This window comes from Manis javanica, chromosome 2, assembly GCF_040802235.1.
Source record: "Manis javanica isolate MJ-LG chromosome 2, MJ_LKY, whole genome shotgun sequence".
NCBI lineage: Eukaryota > Metazoa > Chordata > Mammalia > Pholidota > Manidae > Manis > Manis javanica.
In genome coordinates this window covers 70,265,113-70,279,366 of record NC_133157.1, presented here as the reverse complement: position 1 = coordinate 70,279,366, position 14,254 = coordinate 70,265,113, and the positions used below count along the sequence as shown (strand labels likewise).

Below are 14,254 nucleotides of genomic sequence, written 5' to 3'. Positions count from 1 at the left end.
GAGGAGAAGGAGGGGTGGTTAGAGAGTAGTTTCAAGTAAATAAAAAATTTAATGTAATAATATTTATCCTTAAGGAATTAGTTGTTCAGCCTGTTGGATATGACATGGGTCAGATTAAGCAAAATTTGTTTAACAAAATAAAAATAGTATTAAATTGGAGATTATGCATTAAAATCAGGACAGTATCCACCTATAATAAACAAAATCCAAGTGTAAGAGTTGCCAATGTAGATTGTAGTATCTTTATGATAAGTTCATTATGATATAATGAATCTTTGGCAAACAATAATATAAATACACCCAAAAAACTTAGGAATAATGACTACATTTAAACAGTTTAAGCTTTTGTGTCATGTTTCTTATTAAAATGTATCTTGTATACAATTTTCAAGAAGTAAATGAAATTATTCAATAACTCACCTTCCATTTTGATAATGGTGTTGACAAATAAGACCCAACTTAGTTTCTGAATAACATATACTAATGGTAATCTTGATTAGTAAAAGGTTTAGATTTAGAACATCTTTTCTTATAACCCCAAAATGTAATCATAAGGCATTTTGTGTTAGACAGTGTGACAAATGTGGAATCAATATCATTAACAAAGCTGCAATGGGAATACATGGACAGATTTTATTTTCCCGTCAGCTTCTTGATGAATCAACCCCTTAGCCTGTCAGTTTCCCAATATTCTAAACAGGTGACAAAGCCACTGACTGCCTCAAGCTCACAGAACATTCTGCTATGAGCCAGGCCAGACCAGGTCAAAGCAGAGCAGCAGGCTCTTCTTAACACATCTGAACAGACAACTGATTGTTTGAGTGACATCAGTGCCTTTAGCACATGGTGAAATCGAGCAAGATTTTGCTCTCAAGAGCAGACCACGAGAATGAGGAACAGGAAACTATCTCTGAAGAGAGAATAACCCCATATATTTGGTAAGTACAGAGGACATGGCAAACAGCTGATCAGAGGAATCATTTTGGAGATAGAATTACACGGGAGTTAAGAGTCAAAAGATTAAGCCTCAAATGTCAAATCAGCTATCTAGTAGCAATGTGAGCTCTAATAGGTCTCCTACATTCTCTAGATAGTGAGTCCCTTACCTGTAAAATTTGTTCATAAGACCTAGTGAAGATTTTTCGAATAAAATAAGCGAATGACTGATAGGGGCCTATACATAATAAATGATAAAAAATTTTGAGGTGAATCCTAAAACATCACATTACATTTTTAAAAGTTGGTTTACATGTCACATGGGCTTTTCTCTTCTTACTTTTAATTTTTCTATTTTTCTCTGAATTTTTGCCAACAACAAAGGACATGCCCCAAATACAATATAAACACATATAAATAACCAAGCAAAGGGCATTTATGAGATATGAAAATGATAAGCAATTTCTGCCATGCAATGCTGTGATACATAAGTGCTAATGATTTCCATTCACCCAATTCATTACTCAGCATGATAACTGACTAGGAAGTCAGTTTAAAAATTATAATATGCATTATAATATGTCTTATGTTACTTATTTATTTAATTTGGCCTAATGACATATTTGCCAATCAAAATCCACATTTTTTATCTTCTTAAACGTTACCACTGAGGTACAGGTACTAAAGAAAATGGATTTGCATCTGCACAGCCCTGTGTTTGTAGCAGGGGACAGCACCCCCTACTGACCCACACTGTACAGGAGCATCAGCATATCCGATCTTACCTCTTGTCTTACCTCAACTTGTCTTGTAAGTCTATCACGGGGCGATATCTAGACAAATGCACACACACATATGTGCACACACACACTACAGATGCACATTTCACTCCTGCCCCACACACATGGGTTTGACAAATGCCAGGCATATGAAAGGTATGTTAATTCAATTGAAAGGCACCCCCTTTTTGTGTATAGCAAGAGAGTGCAGTCCAGGTGGACTAATGTGGGTGTTTAATCATGACCACGTGACTCTGCATCCCAGGCACCAAGACTAGTTTTAATTTCATAGCGGTAGGAAGCATTTAGGAATCAATAATATCTGCATTAAGTTTAAGGGCAACTAATTTTGTTTTCATGGTCTGGAGTAGATTCTAACTGTTTAGACTTTTAATTTATTGAGCTATTTAACTAATATTAATTAGTTGTCCATGCTGGGCCAGGCAGTAAGGTAAAGGCTGAGGATGCAGCAGAGCCAGCTAAGCAAACTCTCTTCCTTCGTGAAAATTATATTCTAATGGGGAGAAATAAATGTTCACATTAATGCACACTCAGTTTCTGATGTCTTCAGTGTATAGAAACATTTTTAGTAAGTAACAGTGAGTGTTAATCATTCCCTCTGAAATTTAGAAATATGAGTTTTGATTTTTCTTACTATTGCTTGGACACTGCAGTCGACCTGTTCCTTAGTAAATTTCTGGCTCTATTTCTAGTTTCCTGTTGGTGTTTTTAAATAAGTCCAAAAATATTACTAGAAGTATTATGAAAATCAGATATTGTGATATGAAAATGTGAAAATAAGTAGTGCTTGCCATATGGAATTCAGGAGGAGATAAGCCTGTATAAGAGTACTTTCTGCTATTTCTTTAAGACCTCAATTGTTTTCCAGTCTCCCAAAATTTGAGCCAACCTATCACTAAGTTTAGCATTCCTCTCATGGACAGGCAGTTCCAGAGAAATACTAAATAAAGCATGATTTGCAAAATCCCCATAAGCTTTGAAAGAGCAGGAAAGATTGTCAAAACAAAAATGCCTGTGTACAGACCCTAGTGGAGGTTTGTGTTTAAGGTTACCTTCTGTTAAAGCTCTGTTTTTAAGCTACTCAGATTAGATTTTTTAAGCCAAAAGGTAACCTTTCCAAACCGATGTGTGGAGCATACTTATTAAACCAAGAACTGGCCACAGAACACTGCTGTGTCACTGTTTAGCTGGAGGCTGGTGTTGATTACTATTGGGCTAAAAAGTGTCTTGCCACCCATGTTCAGGTACAGGGGAGGCATGAGATAAGAGTTTCCAGCTGCTCTTCTTGTTTGTAAAAACAGCAAAATAACAAGTGGGTGGCCCTGACAGTTGCCATCTCTCTCTACAATAAGGGGTTTGTTGAGGTCTCATCTTACAGCATGTGCCCAAGTAGTACAGGGCAGAAATCTATGTTAAGCTAATGGAGTTCTTAACGAAGCTCTACACCTTTCTCATTTTTATAGAATGACCATGAGAGGAAAATAAAGATGCTAAAGAACCTTTGAAGCATATCATGACCAAGTATACAGAAAAGCAAACACTGGCAAGGTACAGTGAAGGTCATGTAAGAATGTAAACCATCTCCCAGAAAAAGGTAATGCTGTACAAAAAAACTAAATAGGCCCACAGAAATAGTGACAACCAGTACTGAAAAATAAAGTTATCTTTTTAATATTAAACTTCATTACTGCTGTGTTATCCACATGTTTCTTCTCTTCTTCTCTCTGCTATTTTCACTCTCAGTGGAAGGGAAATTGTTCAAAACTGCAGCAACCTTCTTTAAGTAAAGTAACATATGCAGTGGAAAAATGCTGGCTCTTTCTCAGCCTTTGAGATTCTTATCCTAGTGCTGAAGAGTAATGTCTGATATGACTGCCATGCAGTGAGTTACTCCAACTTCTTTTCCTATTTGTAGGAAACTACCGTTTTAATCCTGATTTATAATTTTGAAAGTCTGGTAATTTATGGAATTGTAGTTAATTTATAGAATTCTCTATCTTTTCAAGTGTCAGTGTTGATGTTCAGTCTACTGGAAGGGAAAACAGCTTTCACAGCAAAAACCCACTTGGAAGTTTACGCACTGAGGCAGGCCCATGTTGTAAGACTTCAGCCTCACTGGGGAGAAAGGGGAGAGGAGAGCCAGAAGGTTAGGGATGGGGGAGCTGGCTTGACAAATTCTCAACTGTCTCAACAGAGTCAGTATGTGAAGTTATACTCCTTCACCATAATTTTAGTTTGAAATACTTCTCATGCAGTTACAAAATTAGCAGGGCAGTTGATTGGAAAGTAATGTTGTTTTTCCCTTGAGTTGCTTTTCAAGAAGTGAAGACTCATTTTCTATCACAGCTATTATGAAATATCACAAATGTAGTGGCTGGTAACAACACAAATTTATTACCTTAGACCTCTGGAGGTCACAAGTGCAAAACAAGTCTCACTGAGCTAAACTCAAGGTGTCAGCAGGGTGGTGGTCCTTTCTGGGGGCTCTGTGGGAGAATTCATTGTCTGCCTTTTCCAGCCACGGCAGCTGCCCGTGTTCCTTGCTTTGTGGTCCTCTTCCTCCAGCTTTGAAGCCAGCAGCATAGCATCTCTGATGCTGCTCACAGTCATATCCCTGTCTCTGACTCTCTTTTGCCATTCTTCCTCTTTTAAGGACCCTTGTGATTATGTTAGACCTACCTAGATAATCCAGGAAAATCTCCATAATTAAAGGTTAGCTAGTCAGCAACCTTAAATCTATCTGCAATTGTGATTTCCCGTTGCCCCTTATCTAACATATTCACAGGTTTTAGGGATAGGATATCAAATGGGAATATGTTTATGGGATGCCACTCTTCGGCCTACCATGGAGACCATAAGTGAGAGGTATTTAAGTTAAAATGATTATGTAGGGTCAGTGTATACAGCCATAAAACAGAACTTGAATGAGAACCTTCAACGTCACCTCCAGATTATGGGGTGATTTAATAGCTCATTTTGGACACCTACTAATTTGACCAAATGCAGTAACTAAATTGATCATCTCTAGGGTAATAATTCATTCAACATATACTCTATCATGCAGACATGATTTTAAGAATATTCTCTAGAAATTTACTTTAAAGTTTAGAGAGCATTTTTTATTTTATTTTTATTTTTTAAATTTAAAAATTTTTCATTTTGGTATCATTAATGTACAATTACATGAGCAACATTGTGGTTACTAGATTCTCCCCATTATCAAGTCCCCACCAAATACTCCATTGCAGTCACTGTCTGTCAGCATAGTAAGATGCTATAAAATCACTACTTGTCTTCTCTATGCTCTACTGCCTTCCCTGTGCCCTCCTGGCTACATTATGTGTGCTAATCATAATGCCGCTTATTCCCCTTCTCCCTCCCTTCCCATGCACCCTCCCCAGTCCCTTTCCCTTTGGCAACTGTTAGTCAATTCTCAGGTTCTGTGAGTCTGCTGCTGTTTTGTTCCTTCAGTCTTTACTTTGTTCTTAGGCTACACAGATGAGTGAAATCATTTGGTACTTGTCTTTCTCTGCCTGCCTTATTTCACTGGGCATAATACCCTCTAGCTCCATTCATGTTGTTGCAAATAGTAGTATTTGTTCTCTTCTTATGGCTGAATAATACTCCATTGTGTATATGTACCACATCTTCTTTATCCATTCATTTACTGATGGACACTTAGATTGATTCCATTTCTTGGCTATTGTAAATAGTGCTGCAATAAACATAGGCATGCATATGTCTTTTTCAAACTGGGAAACTGCATTCTTAGGGTACATTCCTAGGAATGGAATTCCTAGGTCAAATGGCATTTCTATTTTTAGTTTTTTGAAGAACATCCATACTGCTTTCCACAATGGTTGAACTAGTTTACATTCCCACCAGCAGCGTAGAAGGGTTCCCCTTTCTCTGCTTCCTCGCCAGCATTTGTTGTTCCTATTCTTTTCTATGTTGGCCATCCTAACTGGTGTGAGGTGATATCTCATTGTGGTTTTAATTTGCATTTCCCTCATAATTAGCAATGTGGAGCATCTTTTCATGTGCCTGTTGGCCATATGAATTTCTTCTTTGGAGAATTGTCTGTTTATATCCTCCGCCCATTTTTTAATAGGGTTATTTGCTTTTTGGGTGTTGAGGCATATGAGTTCTTTATATATTTTGGATGTTAACCCCTTGTCAGATATGTCATTTAAAAATATATTCTCCTATACTGTAGGATGCCTTTTTGTTCTGCTAATAGTGTCCCTTGCTGTACAGAAGCTTTTCAGCTTGATGTAGTCCCATGTGTTCATTTTTTATTTTGTTTCCCTTGCCCGAGGAGATGCATTCAGGGAAAAGTTGCTCATGTTTATATTCAAGATTTTTGCCTATGTTTTCTTCTAAGAGTTTATGCTTTCATGACTTACATTCAGGTCTTTGATCCATTTTGAGTTTACTTTTGTGTATGGTGTTAGACAATAATCCAGTTTCATTTTCTTGCATATAGCTGTCCAGTTTTGCCTATACCAGCTGTTGAAGAGGCTGTCATTTCCCCATTGTATATCCATGGCTCCTTTATCATATATTAATTGACCAAATATGCTTGGGTTTATATCTGGGCTCTCTAGTCTGTTCCATTGGTCTATGGGTCTGTTCTTGTGCCAGTACCAAGTTGTCTTGATCACTGTGGCTTTATAGTAGAGCTTGACGTCAGGGAGTGTAATTCCCCCCTGCTTTATTCTTCCCTCTCAGGATTGTTTTGGCTATTCGGGGTTTTTTGTGGTTCCATATGAATTTTAGAACAAGAACACTTTTCTCTAGATTGCTGAAGAATTCTGTTGGTATTTTGATAGGGATTGCATTGAATCTATAGATTGCTTTAGGCAAGCCAGTTTTGCTTACACCAGCTGTTGATGGCCATTTTGACAGTATTAATTCCTCCTATCCATGAGCATGGGTGTGTTTCCATTTATTGGTATCTTCTTTAATTTCTCTCATGAGTGTCTTGTAGTTTTCAGAGTACAGGTCTTTCACTTCCTTCATTATTCCTAGGTATTTCATTCTTTTTGATGCAATTGTGAATGGAATTATTTTCCTGATTTCTTTTTCTGCTAGTTCATTGTTAGTGTATAGGAATGCAACAGATTTCTGTGTATTAATTTTGTATCCTGCAACTTGGCTGAATTCAGATATTAGATCTAGCAGTTTTGGAATGGATTCTTTGGGTTTTTTTTATGTACAATATCATGTAATTTGCAAACAGGGACAGTTTGACTTCTTCCTTGCCAATCTGGATGCCTTATATTTCTTTGTGTTGTCTGATTGCTATGGCTAGGACCTCCAGAACTATGTTCAATAAATGTGGGGAAAGGGGGCATCCTTGTCTTGTTCCCAATCTTAAAGGAAAAGTTTTCAGCTTCTCACTGTTAAGAATAATGTTGGCTGTGAGTTTGTCATATATGGCCTTAATTATGTTGCGGTACTTGCCCTCTATACCCATTTTGTTGAGAGTTTTTTAGAGACCATAACTGTTTTTAAAGTATCTTCTCCTATCTCAAAAACAAGCATGTATAAAGATAACAATGTTTAAATAGAGGAAATTCATTGTTCTCCTCTTCTCCCCTTACCTTCTTCCATTATATATATGTTCTGATAAAGAAAATTATGAACTTATGGAAGAAAAGAAAAATCTCTTTCATCTCTCTCTTTTTCCATATCTTTTCAACTTACGGAAGAAAGAAATGTCTAAATTACTCTTTCATGCTTTCCTGTTCATGGTGTGAGCCTGGTGGAGTTTACTTAGAAGCTTTTATCATATCCTTGCTGTGTCATGGCTCAAAAGTTTCATTTGCAGAATTTGTGAATAATAAGCTCTCATTTCTCCAGCCACAATTTATGAAGCAAAGTGCTAGATTCTAGGATTATAAAGAGGAATGAGACAGGGTGAGAGCATAAGAACATATCACTGCAATCAGTGATGGAATTTTTTTTTTTTATGTTCATTCTCCCCCAAATTTAATCTCAGTCACAATGATGATCTCACAGATGTAGGCATCTGTCCAAACTCACAGTGATGGAATTTTTAAGTATGCTTAGCAGCCTATGGATTATTAGGGGAGCAATAGGGTATCTGACATATCCTGGAGAAGAAAAACAAAGACAGATTCAGTAATAACTTCCTAGCAGGTAGTTACCTGAACTGAGTACTAAAGCAAAGGTAAGTATGAGTCAGGTTTGGGGGTGGAAGTGGAGTGGACATGCCAGGCCCAAGGAAAACTATGAACTAAGCAACAGAGATGTGAGGGAGTCCCTTGCATACCAAGAATGCCAAGTGTCTCACATTGAGCATAGTCAACTTCTCATTCTTCAAGATTCACTTCAAAAAGCATCTCCTCTACGAAATCTTCCCTGGCCAGCCTTACCTAATCAGCCCTCATTCCCCATAATTCATCACCACAGCACCCCTTCATTTCTTTACTGGTATTTATGACAATCTTTAATTATGTTAATATATATGTTTAGTTTTTTTCTTCTCTTTTCCCTCACTGGAATGTAAGTTGTATCAGACATGCTATTGTCTTAGCATTTTTCCAGAATTTTTCATTAATGAAATACCTCCAGTGATTTTTAATGATAATTTCTTGTAAGCTTTTTCTGCATTCTTACTCTTATTTCAGCTGGCCACAAGTTGCAATAAATCATAGTGCAGCTGGTGAAAGTCCAGGAACATTTGGAATTTGCACACAGCCATCCAAACGCACCAGCGTCCCCAGGGAAGATGATATCTTAGGATTTGAATATAGAAGCAGAGCAGGAAGCATAAACAAGCTTGGAAACGCAGCCCTTTCTCATGGCTTTAGAACAACTAAAATATTTTTTACCATGAATCTGATACCCTTCAAGGAAATATCCTTCTGATATTCTGATCTGCAATGCAGGACAGCATATTAAAAAATGAAAACCATCATGTCATTTGACATCTGTAAAGAATATATTTGAATGCATTTCATGTATAACCAAATGCATATAGGCCTTTTTCTTTTACAGGTCAATTTTTTTTTTACCTCCAAAAGACCTTTGAAAAATTACTTCACAAAGTCATGCTGAGATGTAGGTTCTGGCTGTTAGTTAAAGAATGTTCTCTAGATTAGGGACTCACTAGGTTCATCTTGTACCACAGCTTGAGAATCTTCAAAACACTATCTTTGAACATGGAGATCTATTCTTTCTGACTTTTGCAGGAAATAGCCATATGTGTCTCTTCCAGTTTAGAGTTCTACCAAATCACTGGTTATAATTAAGACAAAATCTCATCATTGGTGATATGATTCAGACCTAATCTTAAGGCACAGGAATAATACATTAAAAGAGATAAGGCAGCAAGACCATTGTTATCTTCATAAGGGCTTTGAGTAATATTTTAAAAGCAAAACTCTGGAGACTAAAATAATTATATGTATACATAAAATCACACAATTTATATAATTATGTTAAATAATAGATACTGTTAGATATATGATTATTTAAGTAATATAATTCTATAAAGTGTGTAATATATAGTTATATAACATATATGTATATATGTGTATGTGAATATGTATGTGTGTATTATATGTGTAGGTGTGTGATATGTATACATGTAAAACTATTTATGTTAAGAAACAATCATGCTACTTCGTAGAGCACATACCAGCCACCCCCTCTCATATACATACATTCTTAAGTAAGTTATCTGCGGTTTCAGATTCTTAAATGGCTGACTTCCCCTTCCGTACTGAGTGACAGCAGTCACAGCTGGCCAAGGAGAGCAAAGTCAAACTCAGTGATGACAGAGGTTTAGTCCTGCTCATGCTGTTGCTCCTGCACTTGACACTCACTCATGGTTCACACCTTGGTGCTGAACATTTGCTTTTACCTGGAAGAGACCCAGTCCTGAAGCAACTCCACACATGGCTGGTCAGCTCCAGCCATCAACATTATTACCATTTTCTTCCTGGGTGTTGGCTTCTCACTGAGCTCTCAGAATATTCTTTCTCCAAGAATAAAAACTGCTCTAGACTGAGGCACCTCCTTATTGAGCTAATACTTGTCCACATCCTCAAGCCCACCCACACCCACAGCCATACCCACACCCGCACCCACATATGAGTGCACATGTGCATGCGCACACACGCACCCCTTCTTAGGCAAGAAATAAGGATTTCACTTTCTAGGACTATATATATATATTTTTACTTTCTTTCTAGCAACTAGTAGCTTAAAGTCAGACACACAGCGGGAACACATGACACATTTGATGAAGGCTCAGCCATAATGTCCCATAAAGCTCACAACCACAACATCTAAATTACTTTTCAGGTAAGACAAAATGTTTCCTACAACTAACTTCACATGGAAGGTATTTTCTCTTATTTTTTTAATTTAGAAAAAAAACTAGTGAAATTCCCATCCAAGTAAGAAACATATATCTCAAACAGATCTTCCTAGGATTAAAATAAAAACACCGTCAAAAAAAAAAACCCCTATTTCTTTTTATCTTAATAAGATGCTTTATTCAAAAACAGAACATTGCCTTGGCCTAAAAATAAAGAAAAATAAACACACAATTATTTCTATTTCCAGTTGGACTGGATGGATGAAACCAGAAGGATGCGGCCAGCCAAGCCAAAGGCAGGAACCTCCTAAATCAAGATTATCCTTTCAGAGTCTAGAAAAACAGTGAGGACATTTCAGCTGCATTCTCTTCCTCATCAAAAATATTTTCCCTTCACCCATCGGTATTATAATTGATCTTTAATTACCGAAAGAACTATCCATCTTCCATGGTAAAATGTAATCATTAGTGGTCTCACAAACTGCCATTGATTCCCTTGTTATAGTTTAAAATTCACTTCACTATACAAATATTTGTTCTATTCTCATATCACAATATTCTCTGATTTATTTCCTCATTTACAAGATTCCTGTCATTAAGCAATGCTCCAGTTACTATGTTAATTTCTGTCCCCAAGACTTAATGTGGTAGTGAATGAGTTAAGTAAATAGCAGTGCAGTAGAGATTATGGAGAAACAATGTTCCTCTCCTGGAATAGTAGATACTTATTCTGAGATGAGAAAGAACATGAGAAGAACTTTAAAGGGTATAAAAGTATTGTGACCTGAAGAGTATTTCCAAAAATTCATATAATATCCAAAAAAATGCATCTTGAAATTAATTAAATATTTCTGCTTTTCAAACCTGATAGCAGCTGATAAATCACCATGGATTCCAATGGAAATAGTTCAAGATGACTGGTAAATTAATGAGTTTCTAAGCTAAGTTCAAAGCTCAAGAAAACATGAAAATGTCCTGAGAAACACTTAACTTTTGATTTTGCAAACCTTGGAAGAGAATTAATTTTATGACAATGATTAAATTTAAGTATATGATTATAAATATGAATCTTATTTTAACTTACTTTCATCCCTTCAGACCCATACTCTTGTTCCACACCTCTATAAAGCACTAATGTTTCATAGCATCATAGCAAATTAAATATGAGAACAGTTGGTTAAAATCATTTGAACTTACCTAACAAAATATCAACTGTAAATTTAAATTGTGATATATAATTTAACAATATGTACAACAATATTACTTCCACTGACTGTGATATTAATCGCTGAAAATCTTACCACTGTAGAACCCCCTTAAGAGCCTATGCAATTAAAATTTATGGTGATATAGTGATACTTATGTAACATTCAGACATTAATTTAAATAGTTAACAATGGATTTCTTATGGGAAAATAATTTTGTTTTTAGAAGACAAATGGATAAATCAATGGTAGAGGTGGTGTAGATTTTGCTTTTTTATGCTCGTTAACAAAGATTCAGTGAAAGAATACACTGGAAAAGTATCTTAGAATTATGATTGATATGCAGAATCTTCAAAACCATCTTTAAGATTCAAAATACTACACATGATTATGAATCCATTCATTCCACATATATTTATTAAGTTGATGACTTTTCCCTAGGGTTACTTTAGTTCATAAAATATTATTTTTATATTTACCCCATTTTGCTCATTGTCCATTTAGAATACAAGTAGAAACTTTCTGTGAAACATATTTCCAAATATTCTTTGAAAGTCTGTGTATTGTGTTTTATAAAGTAATTCTTAAAACTATTTCTCTCCCCTCAAATAAGCATTACCTGATAAGATTTAACTAAAACAATAACAAACCCCTCAATTTGTTGTTTTACACCATTATCCCACAACATTTCTGGAGCATTTAAAAATTTATTTTCAGAACATGCATTTCAGAACTTAAAGTATTTGGTATTTCATACATGATTCTTTCCTTTTCATAAGTGCATTGTATTTATTTTTTAGCCAATGATCACATAACACTCTTTGCTCTACAGAGTAAATAGCAAAACTGTTATTAACTAGAAATTAAAACTAAATTGTATTTTTTTTCCAAGCTGTTAACAAAGTAGAGGAAGGGGAGACTTTCTTGTTAGAATAACACACTACAGAGACCTTAGTTAGATTGGGGGAAAAAAAACAAACAGCCTTTATCCAAATGAGAAAGAGCAATTATAGAGGTTTTGCAAAGTGAAAGTGAACCTAGGAGATTGAAGTTCCTCAAGAAAGCCTCAATCCATTGTTGGAAATTTTAGGAAGCAAGGCAAATAGCAATTAAATTTTCCAAATGAAATGTTGGTGATTAAAAACACTACAGGCAGGAATTTTTATCCATGTATTGTTTTTATTGCCTGTTCTAGTGCTCAGGGCCAAAAGGTTCACCAAATCAAAATAAACCAGAGCAAAGAACTTGTGAGCTAGAAAGAGGGCTGGGGTTAATTCAGACCAGTGCTTTTAAAAGTTTTTCTAGACTAGTGGCTTATTTCTTCCAACAAAATCTTATTCCTAAAACCCAAAATACATAACATGTTAAACAAAAATAATAATGAAAAACAGAGACTGGAGCCTGAGCCCTTCAGGCCTAGTTTGCAAAATGCTCACATGGTGCAATCCTCTCATTGTATTCTGGGAACAATACTCTTAGTCACACAGCTAGCGAGTGGTGAGCTAGTGTTCCTGAACTTCTCACCGGATGCTTTTCAAGTACATCTTACTCTCTCCTCACTCTTCAGAATAGACAGTATTGCAGTGAAACATTTACACATGTGTAGTCAGCCTTCTATTTGCCTTTCCAAGTCCAAATTCTACTTGTGTAAAGAAAATGAATCAATGTATGCATGTTTTCATTATCTTTTGTAGAAGGAAAGCATTGCTAATATGGTGCATTTATTTGAAAGGCTGCTCAGTAACATGGTAAAAGGTGACATGGTGATATTTTAATACCGACTTTTTTTGTGCTTTTTACCGTCATCAAGATTAGTTTATGTCTGTAGTTGAAGTTGCTTAGAACACTGAGATAATTATAGCCTTGATTTCTGTGTGGGCTGTAGGGTATAAGTCCCTCATTGGCCTTTAATTAAAGCAGTTAATTATCTTTCAAATAAGGTGTTGCAAGAAAATGTCCATGGATCAGTATTGTAAATCTTGAAAACCTATTAAAACACAGCAGCTGAAGTTATGATGGCCACTATCAAGTATTTATAAAGTAGGTCATTGTTAACATGAAAATCTTGATGAACAATTTAAATGTCATGATTCTGTTTCAAATTTTATTCCTGGTTTTGTCTTGTTTTGTTTTGGTGATAGTTAATGTCTAACATTGGGCAGGTTAATGTAGGTGAATGGTCAAGTTTGTTCTCAGAGTTAGTATTTACAACTGTAATTACCCATGTAGGGGAGTGGTGAGGTCCAGAGCCTGAATAACATAAATGGTTGTAGCTTAGAGAACATCCATGGACAAAATGACATTTAATGGAAAACAGCAACAGTCAAAAATTTCCATTACATCGTAATGGAAAATGCCAGGAGCTTTAGCACACAATGTAAACCTCTTCACGGCTTAAAAAAGAGAAAACAAAATTTGGGAAAAGATTTTGACTATGTAACTATGTGAATAATATTTTGCTAAAATAAAGTCGTGGAAATGAAAATTGTGTTACAATCTTGCATAACTAAATCGGAGCAAAACACAGCAGTTCCCTCAGATTACACGGGGTGAATTACGAAAAAGACTTGATGTTTCTGTGGCACCAAGAGATGCAAAAGTTAGGGTGTAGCACTAAACAAACATGGTCCCTACTCATCTGCTTGTATTTATTTAAAAACTTACGAACCAGTGTTCGTTATGTAAATATAAAACACAGTCAGTGTTACATGCACATTGGGTTGGGAGAGAATAAAAATGCGTTTGGAAAAGTAGTAGAATTAAGGCAAGGTTCTCTGGTGAGTCACCACTCAGAGCTTTCCTCCTTAGCAGATTTCACTGGCATAGCTCTGCGGTGGGCATTCTGTGTTTTGAAAACGTGCACAGCCAGAAAGACCGGTGTCCTGTCAGTGCCATGCCCCTGTGGCAAAGTTACAGTTCTTGGTTTCTTGTGAGTTACCTTCCAGTTGTTGTGTAATTAG

The 14,254-nt window shown here is 36.0% G+C and overlaps 1 long non-coding RNA gene across 1 annotated transcript; it reads left to right on the top strand.

Annotated features, from left to right (window-relative positions):
• The first annotated feature begins 763 nt into the window (after positions 1 to 763).
• LOC140845048 (uncharacterized) lies at positions 764 to 13,764 on the top strand. The gene is made up of 3 exons (XR_012123674.1): positions 764 to 938; positions 3,200 to 3,330; positions 10,338 to 13,764. It is a non-coding gene; the product is annotated as an uncharacterized lncRNA (long non-coding RNA).
• Positions 13,765 to 14,254: the final 490 nt, after the last annotated feature.